Source organism: Dermacentor albipictus, chromosome 7, assembly GCF_038994185.2.
Source record: "Dermacentor albipictus isolate Rhodes 1998 colony chromosome 7, USDA_Dalb.pri_finalv2, whole genome shotgun sequence".
NCBI lineage: Eukaryota > Metazoa > Arthropoda > Arachnida > Ixodida > Ixodidae > Dermacentor > Dermacentor albipictus.
Genome location: NC_091827.1, coordinates 117287211 through 117303191, shown reverse-complemented (window position 1 = coordinate 117303191; position 15981 = coordinate 117287211).

Here is a 15981-nt window from a genome sequence, read left to right as displayed (position 1 = left end):
TCACGTGCACAACAACAACACCTGAAGGGAAGGCTTCCTTCGTCATGGTTTTTCTTTGGAAAATGGCGAAAGGAGGCAACTTTCTGCCATCTGCCGTGCACGCAAGCATGACAGTGAAGCACGAGTGCTCACTTCCTGTCGACAGGACTGTCATTTCTTTGGCGCCGCGTTCGCTGACTGTGGCAGCTGAAGGCATATCAAACCAGATGGGTCTCGTCGGCGTTTGCAATTTGTCCGAGCATGTAATCATGCTCCTCTCAAAGCCGAATCACATACCGCTGGAAGCTGACGAGCTTCGGCGAACTCCTCTGGCAGCTTCTGGAGTATAGGTAGATGTGCGACCGCAGAGAGAAAATCCCTTGCGCCTCATAAAACGACGCACCCATGACTTCGGTGCGCTGAACTCTTCTCAGCGTAGTCCGGCTTAACGCGTAAGCTCCAAGGCTTTGCATTGAATTGAATGCACAATCACGAGTAGTGACCGCGCACAAAGGTGCTGCACAGAGTGCGCAGTGCGTCCTCAAGCTGTGGATGTACTGCACGTCGGTACGGCTTTGGCTATCTGTTTGCGAACACGTACACCGCGGGTTGCCAGACTGCGACTCACATTCTGCTAATGGCCACTATGTAAGACGAGGGGCGACTTACACTCGCTGTTTTTAAGAAAAAATCTCGACTTATATTCTGGTTTATACGGTACATTCATGTGAAAAATTCATGTTAACATCAAAAGTACCTTGTTTGTGATACAGTGCGCTCATGTCCAAGCATGAAGTGGCCTTCAAAGAGTTGTCCAATAGCATGCTTGTTCTTTGCATCAATAAACTAGTGATGTTTTGTGTTTGGCTGCTGCATTTTTGTGTACAAGCTTTTTTCTAAGCATTTGCATGCACTCCAACAATATTATGTTATTGTTGAAATGGGCAAATACCAAATTATAGTACATGTATTCAAATGCAAACACATACATTTACAACAGGACACCATCTGGCCATTTTCCTTCACGACCTGCATGTTAATCTTGACCATAACCTTCACATTGATGCCATATTCCTGTATTTCGCCAAAGCATTTGACACGTTCTTCATAAATGTTTACTCCCAGAACTGTCTCAGTTAAATTTACGCCCTGATGTGGTAAAGTGGATTGAAACATTCTTGAATAACCGCTCTCAGTTTGTCTTCGTTAATAACCATTATTCGAACAGACTCACCGTAACCCCCCGCCAACAGCAACGGTGAGTGAACTGGGCAATTGCGGTTAAGGGGAAGCGCGCGGAGGCTGTAGCTAATCACAAATTAGAGGAAGAGCTGGCACAACTAAATCAAGTTGTTGCAGCAATGAAACAACAAATGGCAGTATTGAGTAAAGAGAACACGAGAACACAAAGGATCAGTTCTGGGGCCTCTTCTTTTTATTATATATATTAATGATATTAACTTAGGTATTTGACTCTAACATGCGGCTCTTCGCAGATGACTGTATTATGTATAGAAAAATCGATAATGAAGACGATGTTCTCAAACTGCAGGCCGACCTAGATCGTATTTGCGAATGGTGCTCAAAGTGGAAAATGACTTTGAATACCGGAAAGTGCGTCCATGTGCGGTTTACTAAGAAGAAAAAAGTAATCGATGCCAGCTACAGTCTAATGAATAATATATTAAGTACTAAATCCAAGACTAAATATTTCGGCGTAATGCTGTCGGGCGACTGCTCTTGGCGGGCACACGTGGACTATGTAGTTGGCAAAGCGGCAGTTGCTCTGAATTACATTCAAAGAAATTGAAATGCGCAAATTCCAACCTTAGAAGCACGGCGTACCTAACTTGTATACGACCTATTTGGGAATATGCTTGTACCCTATGGGACCCGTCACAGATATGTCTGATAAATAAACTAGAAAAAAATACAAAACAGAGCAGCCAGGTTCGTCTTGAGTAGGTACGGGAGGAGGCACAGTTGCACAGCAATGAAAACAGAGCTCAACTGGGAGTCCCTGTCGTCTCGCCGAAAGAGGCTGCGGCTAAAGCTTCTGTATGAAATCTATCATAACAAAACTGGAATTGATAGAGAAATGTACTTGAAACCGCCAAACTATATATCGGCATGCACTGACCACCTGTGCAAAATTAGAGAATACCGGGCTAGGACGGGCCTGTATGCCAACTCTTTTTTTGTAAAAACTATCGCTCAGTTGAATAGACTGTCATGTGAACAGGTGTGCAGTGAGAATCAAGATGTATCCTTTCATGCTTGTAACCCCCCTGCTGTAACGCTTTCGGGCTAAGCGGGGATATGTCTGAATAAAGAATAAAGATTAAAAGAAGTCTTCAAACAATAAGTTGAAAACCGAAAACAGAGCGAATGTACAACAAACAATAGAGAGCAAGAATGTGAACATGGAAGAAAACAGCGATACTCCACAACTTAAACGCAAGACCGCAGAGATTATCGAGGACAATGGGACCAAACCCAAGAAAACTAAAACCACAAGCATAACGAAGGAACGTCTAGAAGTATTTGAACCACAAACTTGACAAAAAGATAGAAGAGCACATGTGCCAGATGGAAGAATCAATTGAGGCGGCCATGGTCAGCATAGTCACACAACAACTACAAACCGTACACCAACATATAAACATAAGAGTAATGAGGTTAGAAGAAAGAATGGACTCTGTAGGCCCTGCAAAGGAAATAGAAACAGTCCAGGCAACTCCCAAGTCTTCTCCCAAGCCGTTGATACTAGATCCAACAACCTCTAAAATCACAGCGTCATCATGGCCAGGCAAAGAAAACGTAGATGTACCATATGGCAATGGAATTGCAGAAGTTACCAAAATAAAAAATCGAATCTCTATTAGTATCTAAAAATGCAAGAAAAGCCAGACATAATTCCACAAGAAACGAATGGTCTCGCCATACTATCAGAGTACCAACCCATAGGCAATGCCGTAGGAGGAACCAAGGTCCTTACCACCCTAGTCGGAAGAGATCACGCGGTTGTGCATAATACACGAGTCACAGACATAGACAACATACTAATTGAAATTATACCATCAAGGATAATCAACTCAAACTAGTTGATTGGGTGAAATTCAGGAAAATAAGGGAAGAGATGAATACAGAAACCATTACAGACATTGATCAGTGGACAGTCAACCTAAAGAAAGATGTCTCCAAATCAACGGAGGTGAACCCTCAAGAGGCTCAGCTAGAAATGATAGACAGCAGGCTTCCCTCACATCTGGGAGTCCAAAAAAAGGGCTGCAACAATGGAAAACGTAGAAACAAGATTAAGGAAGAAGGTAGCCTTACTAAACAAAGTAGAACAATATGCACAATAGCTCCAATGACGACAATGGGAGGAACTATGTACGGAGATGGATCAGCAACTCAGCACAAGCGCACGGGCAAGACATGGCGGTTACTCAAATACCTCCTTAACCCAGACGAAACAAAAACTGTGCACAGGCAAAACAAGCACAAGATCCTATGCGCGTGTAAAGGAACAGAGCAAGAATTCTTGAGAGGTCGAACTCTCATACATATCACAGGCATCACTATGTATTCATTCCAAATACGAGGGGGAACAGAACTCCAACCTCGATGAAGAGTTTAGTGATGCAGAAATAACAGCAGTCCTGCACAAACTCAACACCAAAGCGGACCATGCCCAGACGCCCTTACAAACAAGACACTCAGAAACCTGGACAACGCATCCATTGGCAAACTAACAGAATACATAGAGCGCTGGAAACAAGGAAAGCTACCGCAGCAGTGGAAGATGGCACAACTCATCTTAATACCAAGGCCTGGCAAACAACTACAACTCGGGAATCTAAGACCCATATATTTAACTTCCTGCATGGGCAAACTAATGGAGCATGCCTTCCTAGCAAGGCTCACCAACTACGTAGAAGACAATGACTTACTCCCAAACATGATGATAGGATTCCGACGAAACCTGTCTACATAAGTTGCCATGCTGCAACTGAAGCACCAAGTAATAGACGAACCAGGGAGATCGACTCGAGCCATCCTCTGGCTACATCTCAAGAAGGAATTCGACAATGTGGCACAACAAACCATACTGCATTAAATCAGCAACCTTGGTTTGGGCGAGCGGACGTACAACTATGTACGAAACTTCTTAACAGATAGAAAAGGCAAAAATCACGATAGGAGATCTGATGTCCCAGAAAGTGCCTATTGGCAGTGCAGGCACACCACAGGGACCGGTTATATCACCTATGCTTTTTAACCTGGCTCTGATTGGTCTTCCTAGCAAATTACAAAGAATCAAAGAACTTAACCACACAATCTATGCAGATGACATGACGCTATGGATTAGCGATGGCAGTGATGGATTGATTGAACAGAGACTACAAGAAGCAGTTGAAACAGTCGAAAAATATCTAGAAGGCACCGGTCTAACAAGCTCGGCCAAAAAATTTGAACTGTTGCTGCACAGACCAACGCTAAAGGGGATACCTCCCAAGAACCACAGCACACAAACCTACAAAGACATACAACTCGTGAACCAAGATGGGCGACCCATACCCAAAGTCAAGAAGATAAGGGTGTTGGGATTAATCATAGAAGCCAAGGACACCAATGGGGAAACCACTCGCAAAATTGAAGCCCAAGTTTCTCAGATGATGCGATTGATCAAGAAAATCACCAACAGGCACGAGGGAATGAAAGAAGCAAGCACCATGAGAATCATCCAGGTGTTCGTCATAAGTCAGATCATGTATGTGGCGGCATACCACAGATGGTGCGCCGCAGAAAATAGACTGCCCGATTAGGAAGATGTATAAACAAGCGATCGGACTCATGCTAAGCACAAGCACGGCGAAACTCCTTGAGCTGGGTCTGCACAACACGCTAGAGGAGCTAATAGAAGCGCAATGTATGGTGCAATATGAATGCGTCCAAAACGACAGCGGGCAGATGCATCCTAGATAAACTAGGGATCCGCTACCATAAACAACACGGAGACAAACGGCACACACCCAAAGAAATGAGGGCTAAACTCACGGTACCCATCTTGCCCAAGAATATGCCACGAGGGCACGAGAAAAATCAGAGCAAAGAACATGGCAAAGAAGTATGGAAGAAACAAGGATGTGGTCTTTGTAGATGCTGCACGTTACAAACACAAACGCAACTTTGTCGCAGCAGTACTTAACCACAACAGATAATGCCACACAATCTTGACTATGAACACAACACGCATCGAAACAGCGGAGGAAGCGGCTATAGCGTTAGCCATAGCAGAAACCAACACATGCTATATAATCAGAGATTTCCAGACGGCAGTACGCAACTTCACGAATGGCCGGATCTCAGCTGAGGCGCTAAACATCCTGAGAAAAGGCAAAACAACAGGGGCAGACAGATGTGTCCAAATCCTACGGATGCCAGCCCACACCACTGACTCAACGGGAGAGGACAACCCTAATGCGGCAGCACACAACGTAGTTCAAGGACTCGCTTTCCGAGCTGCGACAAACATAGACCCCTCGACAGGGCGACAGGGCCCTCCGAAGTATGGGAATGGGAAGACAGAATGACCAGGTTCAACGACATCACCAACCATTACAAGATGCAAAGATGCACTTATCCGCCACCCTATTCACAACTCAGTAGATTGCAAGCTGTCCAGTGGCGACAACTACAAACCAAATCATAGAAGAGTCCAATACTAATGCACACTATTTATCCAGACATATACTCAACAGATAGATGCAAAGTGTGTAGCACCAGAGCCATGCTAGAACACATGCTACGGGAATGCTAGGCACTAATACAGGACAATGAGAGCGAAGCCTCCATCAACAGCCTCCGCGCATGATGGCAGGCCACGCGGCTCAGCTCGAACCTGGAAGACCAACTCTGGGCAGTCCAGCGGGCCGTGAAAGCCGCCGAGAGGCAAGAACTCTTGGCCGTAACCTCAACAGGCGCCCTATAGATTTACCTATCCCATTGCAAGTGTGCCAATCGAATCAGTCGAATCACGGAAACACCTCGGTGTCACTCTATCTTGTGATCTGTACTGTCGCTTGCACACCACTAACGTCATCTGAGCTGCTAATAAATCACTGCGATTTCTTAGGAGACATCTATGTCATACTCCACGACAAGTAAAAAATTTTTGCCTATGAATCATTTGTAAGATCAAAACTTGAGTATGTATCTCCCATCTGGAGCCCGCATCAAGCTTATATCATGAATGCACTCGAGCCGCTACAAAATCGTGCTACCAGATTTATTTACTCATCATATTCATCGTTGCAAGCGGAATCTGGCTTGGCAACGCTTTCTTTCTGTCATCAGGTCACCACGCTCTCTCTTCCGTCAATTTTTTTACAGCTCCCTTAATCACCCACCGCACATTGTGCCCCCTGTTTACATAAATCATCGCACTGGTCATTCGCAACATTTTAGGGCCTGATGGCAAACAAACCTTCCAACAACGCATTGCTTTCTGTACGAGTGCTTTCCCAAAAACACTGAACTATTGAAAAAAAAAACTGCTGAAGGTTGTTTGTCATAGTGACGTGTAAGAGGGCCCATTGCAAGAAAAACATCCTTTGTTGTAGCTTAAAAGATACATCTGCCTCTGACTAGACTGCCAAAAACACTGGATGATAGATTACAAGTGAATGTCAGAATGTGATATAGGCTTCCGCCACGAAAGCATAAACAAAGGTTGCATTACTCTTTCTTTCTGCATTGCTCCAAAAATTTTTCTTGCTTCACTTCTGATAATTTGTAATATTTAGTTTAGCATATGGAAAGCAGTAACCAGACTTTAAGAGGTGTTGGTTGCAAAATATTTCATTAATTTCAAATGTAGCAAATCGTAAATTTTCAAATACGATCAGTATTATTTCCATTCGTTTTCAAAACTTCAGATATCCACACCGTCAGGCTGGCTTATGAAAATATATACGTTCACTATCGCACCACTGCATAAACAGAGTGGGAGATTGCTCACATGCATAGATAAAGAAGCGATAGGTTTGCTTTTGTGTCATCAAGAAAAAGCAGATATGTGAGAATAAACAATTGTTAGTTTGTTTCTGTCATCTCTACTTGTTAATATGAAGTATTATGAACTAGCTTAGTTTGGAGCCTTGCTATCTGACTTTTCCTTAAACCTCTTATAGCCTGAATTTTCCACTTTGAATCGTAATTATCCGAATTTTAGTTGCAAGTAATGTTATGCAAGGATAGAACATCACAATGGTGTCTCATGCCATTTGCTACCCAGGTGTGATATTTGTAGGCTTATTAAATAACACTGAAACAGGCATGTAGCATAAGATAATGCCTTTGCATTCACATATTTTTGCACTGAACCAACAGAACACCATTGCCACTCTGCCATCACAGCAGATGGTAATTCGTTGGGTTAAAACTCGTGAATCTGAACCCAAGGTTTTCTAACCTGAAAATTATTGATGTTGCCTGAAAGCGTATTCTGTTGCCAGAATACGCTTTACGTCACCTTATGCCGTGGCCTTTTGTGCATACGTGTCGTATACAGAGAATTACTGTGGCAGTTAACCCTGCTAACCGTAATAGCCACCCTAACCATTATCAACAATAGCAACATGGCAGCACCCTTACAGCACCGACTACCCGTTTCGGTTTGAATTCGCACTTTTTAGTGCCTTTCCGTCCTGTCGGCAAGAAACAAATGGTGGAAGCAGTCATTGCTGTCTCATCTCAAGCTGAGGCCTCCAAAGCAGCCAGTTCACCACGCACAGACATACAGACAGACTAAGAGGGTACCAAAAGCATCAGAGCAAGAAGAAACCAACAGTAGCATAGGGAGTCTCTCACAACTTACTTCGTTCTCATAAAAATATATGCAATATAAAGCTCTGCCGAGCATGCAAAGAGGGTAACGGTGGAGTGCGGAGTCTCATGTGACCCCGTGGCCGATGCAGACATGAAGGGTGGTCCTGATAAGGACGGTTTTGTGTTGCTTGCCAGACCGAGGCTGGTGAACTGGTAGAACCGTAGGAAGACGTGGATGAAGTGGTCAACAGAAGTTGAACAAGGGACGTCTCAGGAGCCTGTGTTTCAACAAAGGGACTTGTCTTCGCCAGGGAAACAATTGCTTTCTTTGGCAGTGTTTATGTACCTTTCTCTCTAACACCCCTTCGGGGGAGGAGAATAAAGAGAGGTGCAGAGAGTAGCGTAAAGCACATAGAAAAATTACAATGTGCCTTACTCTTCTCTATGGGCCTCTTTTTATTCTCCCCCATAGGAGTTGTTTGAGAGGAAAGTACATAAATGCTCTCAAGGAAAGCAATTGTTTTCCCGGTGAAGACAAGTTCCCTTGTTGAAACACTGGCTCCAAAGACATCCCTCATTCAACTTTTGCTCATCAACCAGAAGTTTGGTTCAAATTTTGTGAATATGATTTTATAATTTCCAGGAGAGCTTGCTGCTGACCGAGAAAAAACTCTCGCTCCTCCCTCCTTTCTTGGAGCTGCTGGAGACGCTCTTCTTTTTTCTCCTCTTGCGCCTCCTCCCACTCGCGCTTCTTCTGGAGAAACTGCTCTTTTTCGAAGGACAGCCTGTCTTCTTCTAGACGAATACGCCTATCCTCAAGAGCAAGGCGGCTCCTCTCAAGCTCCATTTCTGCACCTCTGGTCCCTTTTTCCACCTGCAGCCTTTTTTCGAAGAACTCCAAATGGGGGTCTGCATGCCGTTTTCCTGTAAATAAAACAGATATGTAGATTATGGTTACATGTCAAGAGGGGCAATTAAAATGTTCTGCACATCAGCAGTCACTAGGAGTGGGTGCCACAAAACCTCTCTACACAAGATTATCGCCACCACTTGCACTCATCAAATGAGCTGCACAGCCCGTGTGAAAGTGACCAAAAATAGTTTTTTGCTTGCCTTGTGACTCGAAACGAAATATGGCCTTTACAAGTGGGACATATATGTTAGTCATTGCATGCGAAATGACCCAGACATGCCGCTTGGTCTCAGACTTTCTTGCAGAAATTCATGCCTATTTACTAGCTTGCTGAACATGTCGAACACGCAACACAGCGCTTGTGTATCTTTTGTCCTTTCTTGCGCTGTCTCCCACTACAAGACAGATGAGGCTCATTAATTTGATTGTGTTTGATCTCCATTCAGCCACGAAGTAATCCAGAAGCAACAACTCATGGCAAGGCTAACAGAACTTTGCCCTAGATGTTTACATCACAGTTGTGCACATATGAAATAGCATGTACATATACACAGGCAAATACAATGACTTGATTGGACCAACGAAGTAACAGATGGGTGCTCATGTGCTTGGGAATGTAGCGCACCAGCAATGAATGAGCTCTTCAAACTTACTGGGAGGATTACCTTTCATGTTCAAGCCTGCTAAGCGCTGAAGATTTACACTGGGACACCGTATGCGCTGCTTGCCATACGACTACTTTGAATGGGTGCATAGCTGAAATCAGCGCAAAACATGATGGCAACCCAAAAAGGACACACAGTGCTCATCTTGTGTCTTTTTTTTTTGTTAGTCATTTGTTGCTCTAATATCAATTATGTACATATGCCTGTGTCCGAAAACATCACTGTGGCCAGGACCCATTATTTTGCATACAAATGTGTATGCTTTAAAAGCAATAATACATTTTTGATTAACAACATCTCTCGGAGAAGCTATCGTGCTTGTCTGTCTACTTCCCCAGCATATGTATAGTTGCGGTACAGGCAGCATACACCTGACCAAGACATGGTTGTTAATCTAGGTGGCAGATCGGTGGCAGATAGCACAATTATAATCATTGGGCTGGATTGGCCAAACAGGTGGACACTACTGGGACTAGAAATCAAAATGCATTATTGAATCATTCAAATAATGCACAAAGTTTTTCACCGATTATCACACATACTGCAATTTGCAAATTCAAGCCGGATAGTTCACAAGGTAGATCCAATTGTAACAAGTGATCATGATAACAGCAGTTTTGAGACACAAATTCGCAAACGTTGCAAAGAAATGCATTAGTGGTGCAGTTAATTTTGTGTTTTAATGCACAAAATGGAGTTTCGTTTAAAATGTAAGTGGAATGACAGTTCTACAGCAAGTTTGATGTTGCATATCTTAAAAATGATGTTATCCACAGAATGCCAGTATCACAAGCTAAAATTTGTAAATTGCAACATGAGATGCAAGGCAGTTAGTTAAAATCTTCATTCGTGAAGTAGATTAAGCACTTCGATTTCTTGTGCAAGTAATGTCTGCCCCTTCGAGTAGATCAGCTCAAGGGCTAGAATCGTGCTATTTGTCACAGGCGCAAAATTACTGGTAGTACTAAACCTAGTGAGACAAGCCCAAATGTTACTTAGGGCTAAATTCACTTTGGGCAGACTACAATGAAAGTTTGATAAAAAGGCATAGAAAAACACCGGAATGTATCACACAGTCTACAGAACAGCTGAATCAGAATAAAAACCCTTGCACATAAAAGATACTGCTACAACCGGCCAAAATTCCGCACCCATACAAAGCGAATTGTAGCACACTCGGCGCCGCCAAAGAAGATGCTCCACCCCAGCATGCCGTGTGCTTGCGGCCAACAGCTGGTGGCTGGTGCGCACCATCTCATGAAGGTCTATCAATGGTTTACTAAAACGTACGAATTTGCCGGTGCGTGCCAGTTGGAGTCGTGGTACTTGCAGGGGTGGTACCCGAGAGGCGGACAGGGATGGGGTGGTGGATAGGGCCTGGGGTGGGGTGGATAGGGCCTGGGGTGGGGTTGTGGATAGGGCCTGGGGTGGGGTTGTGGATAGGGCCTGGGGTGGGGTTGCGGATAGGGCCTGGGGTGGGGTCATGAAGAGGGCCTGGAGTGGAGTCATGAAGAGGGCCTGGGGTGAAGTCACGAAGAGGGCCTGGGGTGGAGTCACGAAGAGGGCCTGGGGTGGAGTCATGAAAAGGGCTTGGGCTGGGTCCAGGGGTAGCATCAGGTGTGGGTCCAGGGGTAGTGCCAGGTGTGGGGCTAGTGGCAGGGCTAGTGGTGGAGCCTCGGATGGGGCAAAAAGAGGTTGTAGAGACTGCCCTCCACGGTGACATACTTGCCGAAGCACTGGCATGTAGCTCTGGAGCTATGGCCAGCACCTCGTAGTCACCGTGAAGAGGCTCTGCCTCAGACACTACTGCAGCATCACTGCCATTTGCAGACCCTGAAAGAGACGGTACATATATATGTAATGAATAGAGTGTACAGCAAATCAAACAGATATAAAAAGTGACCTACAGACACAAGCAGGCAATGTGAATGCACATATGCCTTCGTTTGTTTTTGGTGTTACTTAATCATTTCCAATGGCAAACCAACTAGTCCAAGCTTCCATCCATACTGACCATATGAAGCCTTTACCACAATCTTTTCTTTTTCGTCAATGGGAGCATGGAGGATGAGCTGCCACTAGCTCTATAATCAGGCGAAAACAGTGGCTCGACCTTGTTCACTAATTAAGGAAAAGATCGCTGCAATAGTGGCAGTACAATCTTTGTTTTACATGGAGCACGACGGAAAGGTAGGCTAATACGTTCAAAATTTATGTAGTACCGCGACACTTGTGCACAGCGCGGCCGTTTCATCACGATATTTTTGCCTTAACAAATACAGGCCTTTAACTGCCAGCATATAAGCTAAACAACCGTTAAATACTATACTCGAAATACTAGGGTTACTAATACAAGCATTATTTCTTGTTGATTAACGAGGAACTTACAAAGGTTGTCGTCGTCACAAGAGGTGGCCGCATCATCAGACTCGCGCAATTCCGAGGCAGCAAGGTCCCGGACAGCCGACGCCATGCTTTTATCCGTGGCCGGCCGCCGGGACTGACCCTGCTGCTGCTGTTGCCGCCGTGTCGCCGCAACTTTGCGCACAGCGGAGTGCTTCAGCTTGTAACCACTCTCTCGTGCGAGCTCGTACACCTCTGCGAGAAGCTGTTCCTTCTCGTTGTAGTCCTCCTCGGTTCCGGACCTAAAAGAACGTTCCACAGGTAAGGTTGCAACTTGGCAACACAAACTCAGAGAACAATTGCTGGAAGCAGCGGAGCGAACAGCACACTTACTTTCTTAGGTTCGCTCGGTCACGTGCGGCGAACTGTGCGAGAAGCAGGTCCACGCGGTCCCGCAGGCTCCGGGCAGAAAAATGCTTTAGAAGCGCCAGCAGGAGGTTATGTGCGATCACCGCCCACCGCGACACATCCTCAAATGGGTTGATCGCACTTACTTCACGCAGAACTTGAACATCCACGTCGGCCGTGAAGTGTACACGCGCACTCGGCCTCGTCGGTGCAGTTGGCGCAGCCATTATCTCCGTCTCTCTGGCGAGATGCACATGGAGCGCGGCTTGACTCGGCAGGTCTCGCTTCTCGTAAGTTCTCGTACACCGCGAGAGTCACGTGTGCAACGTGACCTCTTAGGGGCAGCGATGTTTTCGGCCGCTCCCCCAACCCAAGGACGCAAGTAGACGTTGCGGTCTGCGCATGCGCAGTAACGTCGCCCCTAGCTCTTGCGTACGCAAGCCGCTTGCGTCCCCAACACTAAAACTCCCTAATGTCTTGTTCCGTTTGGGGCGGTTGAAGCGGCCCAGCTGGGCCGTGGAATCAGGTTTACGGAGTCGACTACACAGGAATACCAGCTTGTTTTGCCTCATCTGCCTTCAGGTATGATGGTTTCTAAGACAATGTTTTTGCACGGAGACTTAAAAGCAAGACCGTATCGCGTAGAACATTTTCGCGATGCGCTTGTCAGAGTACAGCTTATGCCGGAAGTATTGGCCCTTGGGGCCTAACAAATGAATCATGTGTGGGCGATAACCTTCAAGGATGAAGACGCAAAGAAAAAGATACTTTCACTCGAGGCGTTCACTGTCAAGGAGCACCGGTGCGTCGTTATTGACCCGTGCAAACAGGATGTGCGGATGAAGCTTCACTGGCTCCTGCACACCACGCCCGACGACGAAGTTCGAATGGCTTTGGCACCTCTTGGCAAAGTTATTGAAATTTCCAAAGAGAAGTGGCGTGTCTCAGGCTGTTACGAGAAGGGCTCGCACACACGTTTGGTGTCCTTGCGCCTGAAGTCCGGCTTGACGGTCGAAGACCTGCCGCACCAGTTGCGCATAGGCGAAGACAACGCACTTGTATTCGTATCTGGTAGAGCGCCGCTCTGCCTCCGGTGCCACGGCACCGGTCACATACGGCGCCAGTGCCGGGTACCGCGCTGCGGTGCCTGCCGTCGCTATGGCCACGAGGAGAGCCAGTATGTACGCAGCTATGCCAATGTAACCGGAACAGGCGGAAGCGAGATTGTGCAAGAGCACCTTATGGACCAGGCCGACGCCGAAGAAGCTTCTGTGGGAAGTGGGCATCAGGCGAGCAGGCAAGAGAACCCGCCTGTAGCGTCTTCTGAAAAGGACAATGAAGTAAGAACGGAGGACGAAAAACAACAACCGGCCCACCCAAGCACACCCGAAAGTACTCCCGAGATGGAAACAAATCTCGGAGGTAGCGCATCGGCTTCGCAGAATGACTCGGCGAACGAGACACTACCGAAAAGTGAAAAAGGAAGTCAACCTGCAACAGCCGTTTCTAAGATACCTCATGAGAAGGTGGCTAGCGACGAGGATTGCTCCTACCCAACGAGCGCTGTGGGACCACCGCCGCTAAAGTCAACGACCACTCGTAGAAGCAGCTTCAAGCCCAAGCCGACGGTCCCACCAGAACGGTTGCAAGGGCCGCGAGTGCCTCCGCGTTAACGGGGGTACTTTTTTGCCTTCTTGTTCAACTGTATGTACGAGGACAATCGTGTTGAGACTTTGATTGAGTTGAGTGTCTTCAAGGTAGAAGCCGGGCTAATTACCAGTGTGGACGAATCCGCCTGCTGTGCACACTGACCAGTGATGTAAGTCTCCCTCGCCTGTTTTTGCATAGCGTATTAGGTATTGTAAAAAAAAATAAGACAATGGACCCAAATCTTTCTGCCCTTCGTATTGCAACGTTGAATGTACGGGGATTGACAGCAAGACGACGGCAAGTGCAAGTTAGTCGCCTGATGCTCGATAATGACATAGATATTTTGGCTATTCAGGAGACAAAAATCGAGAGTCAGGAAGCAACAGACCGGATGGTCGAGACCTTTAAAGCAAGATATAACGTTTGTGTGTGTCATGCTGCTGGCAAGTCCGGAGGATGTGCCCTTTTTTGTGCAATAGTATAGGAATATTAGAGGAAGCAGTCCTCACCAGTGAAAATGGTCGGCTAGTCCTGTGTGATTTTTCTTTTAATGAAGCTGAGTGGCGCCTTTTGTGCATCTACGCCCCGAATAGAGAGAGGGAGCGCAAGGTTTTCTTTGAGTATGTTGAACCGTTTTTGTCTTGTGAAAGGAAAGTTGTGCTTCTTGGCGATTGTAATTGTGTATGCTTGCCTGAGGACACAGTCAAAAATGTACCTATTAGAGATGTGAGCGCTGATCTATTGAACACAATTACACAAGAAAAATACATGTTTGATGTGGGGGATGTACTCCGTGGTAATTGTGTGCAGTATACGCATTTCCAAGGTGCGAGTCATGCCAGGTTAAATCGCGCATACATTTCAGCAAGTCTTATGCCATTATGCTTCAAATACATGGTAAAGCATGTAAGCTTCACCGACCATAGTCTGGTCATGTTTGAAATAGGCACGAAACGAAAAACTTCACAGTTTAATTGGAATCTTTGGAAGCTTAACGAAAAGTTGCTACATGATGAAACTTTTATGCGGGCAGTGACAGAAAGAATTGAAGCTGTTAACTCTGATAAGTCTGACAGGATTGGTGCGTTGTGGGAACAATTTAAAATCGATGTAAAAATTACTGCAATTGATAGAGCATGCGCACTGCGGCACAAATCTAAACAAGAAGAAAAAGAACTGCGAAATACTCTGGACTATCTTTTAAACGCTGAAACCACAATACCTGGGCTGTTCTCAAAAGAGATTAAAGAAGTTAAAAGAAAGATGGAAGCCATGGAAGCTGAAAAATATAGAGGGGCCGTGATAAGAGCGCGGGCTGAATGGCTCTGGCTGGGGGAAACCCCAACCAAGCGTGCACTGGGAGACGAAAGATGCTACGGCGCAAAGAACGAAATCAAAAGAATTTGCTATCGTGATGAAGTCACGACTGATCAAAATGTGATTCAAAAAGCATTTGTTGAAAGATACACGGGTTTGCTGGGGTGTAAGATACCTGTACACGAAGGCTTCTTTACAGAATTTATGCCACTAATGTCGAGGTTAGACGACGATGCGAAAAAGACACTGGAAGCTCCCATTAGTGTAAATGAAATCGAAACAGCAATAAAAGAGTTAAGTGTAGGAAAGTCGCCTGGGCCTGATGGCCTTGGCGCGTCATTCTACCAAGCTTTGAAACAGGAATTGGCTGAAATACTCTACCATGTTATTAATGAAGCGTATGACAGCCGTGGAATGCCTCCATCTTTTAAAACAAGCCATATTGTACTAATACCTAAAACAGATGACCCCTCGAAATTACTTTCGGTGGAAGCATATCGGCCGATAAGTCTTGCAAATGTGGATTACAGGATATTCATGAATGTGTTAGCTAAAAGACTGCAAAGTGTAATAACGTTGGTAGTTGGTAAACACCAAACATGTGGCATAAAGGGGAGGACAATTTTTACGAATGTTCATACAGCTCGAAGTGTACTGGAGTGCTGTGATAGGGTATGCGGGCACGTGGCGATGGTACAGCTGGACCTTGAGAAAGCCTTTGATAGGGTAGCGCACGAGGCGATCTTTAGATTACTGGAATATACTAACGTTGGCAAGGTGGTCCTAGATGGGGTAAAAATGGCTTACACTGATTGTACTACCAATCTAATAATTAATAAGACATTAAGTGATCGAATATCAGTTGTAACT